Below are 2,830 nucleotides of genomic sequence, written 5' to 3'. Positions count from 1 at the left end.
TTTTTTTAATTTATGGAGGCAAAAATATTTCTTTTCTACTTAGTGCTATATATAGAAATTTAATAATTCAATAATTAAAAGCTGGCTATACTTTTTGTTATCATTTAAACTGTTATAGTCATATATATAGTACATTTTACTGTTTTATGAAGAGAAAAATTTTAATATTTACCATTAATCTAAAATGCCTGTTCACCTAAAAATTCACAAAAATAGCAATATAAAAATTAAAAATTCTCTTTATTTAGAATTTAGAACATTCAAGATTTAATGACCAACATTTAACAAGTAGTAATAAGAGTGATAAAATAAATAAAAGAGAAATAATTTATACCAATGTAAATGTCTTCACATTTAGGCAATTTTGACAAATTGCCACATGGAAAAAGTTTAGCCGGTACATTGATAAAAAACATATGTGTATATGTACATATATATATATATATATATATATATATATATATGCACTATGGGCAAGGAGTCAAAATTTTAATTACCTAGCATTTCCTCTACAGAATGAATTTCTCCAGCTTTAACATGCTTTATGCCCCATTTATAAGCTAACACTATAACCTGTCCCTAAGCTAATATTCAGATAAAATGAGGCAATTTGATGACTCAAATTCATCTTCCCAAACCCTTAGCCTTTGGCAGGCAAAAACCTAAGTGTGCTAACTAATCTTTTCAACCTAATCTCAAATGCATATAGCTGGGTTTTTGTTGCTTAAAAACTGCATTGCAGAAATGGCATGATGACTTCCCCCTCACCACAAGAACTTCTGTGCCTATTTTCACTCAAAAAGTGCAACTATCACACAGATATTTTAAGACTAGGTCAGCCATTGTCATATTAGGCTAAGAAATATCAGATGGGGCCTAGTTGTGGCACTAATGAGATTCCCATCCCATGTAAGCCCATAATGTGTCTTCTCTTTTATACAGCTGTTTCCCCTTATCCATGGGGGATCTGTTTCCAAGATCCCGAGTGGACAGATGCCTGAAACCATGGATATTGCCAAACCCTATATATACTATGTGTTTTCTTATAATACATACCCATGATAATGTTTAATTAACAAATTAGGCACAGAAGAAATTAACAATAATACTAATAAAATAGAACAATTATAAAAATATCCTGTCATAAAAGTTATGTGACTGTGGTTTCTCTCTCAAAATATCTTATTATACTGTACTCATCATTCCTCTTGTAATGATGTGAGAAGATAAAACGAAGTGAGGTGAATGATGTAGGCATTGCAACATAGCATTAGGCCAATATTCACTTCAGAAGGACCTGAGGACACTTGAGAAGGAGGAACATCCGCTTTGGGACATGTTGATCGTGGGTGACTGAAACCAGGGAAAGAGAAACCACAGATAACGGGGGGACTACTATATAGACTGACAGCTGGTATACACGTATCTAGGAATTCACATAAAGTAAGACACTAAAAAGGAAAAACAGAGAGTCAAAACCCTAGTGACTGCTTTTGGCTCTAGTCGAGGAATAATTTCTAAGATACTAACTTCCATTGTTGACTAGCCTTTAAAGATAGAGAACAAAATTTTTTTTTCTGAAAGTAGAATAAACTTTCTTGAATAGTTTCAATTGCAATGAGGTTAACAATAATGTGAAGCCTTCTGGCTATCACTTTAACAGAAATGCATTAACCAAACATATTTCAAGTGTACACATTTCAAGTCAGTAACGTTTTGCCAATTAAACTGTCTCTTTATTAATGCCAGGACTCAGAGTTTACAACAAGTTTACCTTTCTGACAAGGGAAAGAACATGTAGTAAAAAGAACTGTGGAACTACTATGCTATGAATAAATGCCCAAGTGAAAATTTTTTACATCATTATTATTTTTTAAGGGAGAGCTTGGGGTCTAAAGTTAAAATATGTATAGCTTACAGGGATGATATGCAAAATCTTTTCAATACTTCATGAAAGTTTGTTTTTTGGAATTTAATCCAAGTTCACTTAATTCAGTGCTAAGAAAGAAAACAGTAACTGACAGCCGGTTTTCCTCTCTAACAGGCCAAACTCATGACCAGTCATCACACAAATGCCCATTAATTTAGATCACCATTCATTGTGTTATGAGTTTAGATGGCACACTGGCTTGGAAGGGGTGGATATGAATGTGTTTATATGTGTGTGTGTGTTGGGGATTTGCTGTCTTGAATTTAGTCTGACCAAGCAATAGGACGGAAGTCTCTGTACCCCTGGCTGCATTTTTGTGTAAGAAGGACCTCCACTCAACCTAAAGGAATGTGTTTGGCTTCTTGCCACCTCTTTACATGTATGTTCATCTGTGTTTAAGTACAAAATCTATCCTGCCCCTCAGATAAGCCACTCCACTAAATCTTATGGATTTTACTAAATATTAGGATAATTAGGACAATAGGAAGGTACACATCAATGTTACAATCTATATTTCCACTTAAGTTAAGAATTTGGTCATTCGGGTACCTGTGTGGCTCAGTCAGTTGAGCATCTGACTTTGGCTCAGGTCGTGATTTTGGGGTTCATGAGTTCAAGCCCACATCAGGCTCTCTGCTGTCAGCACTGAGCCTGATTCAGATCCTCTGTCCCCCTCTCTCTCTGTCCCTCCATCACTTACACAGGCTCTGTCTCTCTCTCTCAAAAATAAATATTAAAAAAAATTTTGGTCATTTGACTCTATTGAGTATTTTGATACACACAGTGATGAGCAAACTATTCAGGGTCCTTATGTTCACAGGGCTTATAAAAAAATAATGCTAAAAGAGAAGTCTTATACCTTTTCCTAAATATATTTTCATCACAAGAGTATTTTTTCTT

Source organism: Puma concolor, chromosome B1 (assembly GCF_028749965.1).
Source record: "Puma concolor isolate L17-30 chromosome B1, mPumCon1.1.hap2, whole genome shotgun sequence".
NCBI classification, from domain to species: Eukaryota; Metazoa; Chordata; class Mammalia; order Carnivora; family Felidae; genus Puma; species Puma concolor.
The sequence above is the reverse complement of the archived record's forward strand: the minus strand, read 5'-3'. Positions refer to the sequence as shown.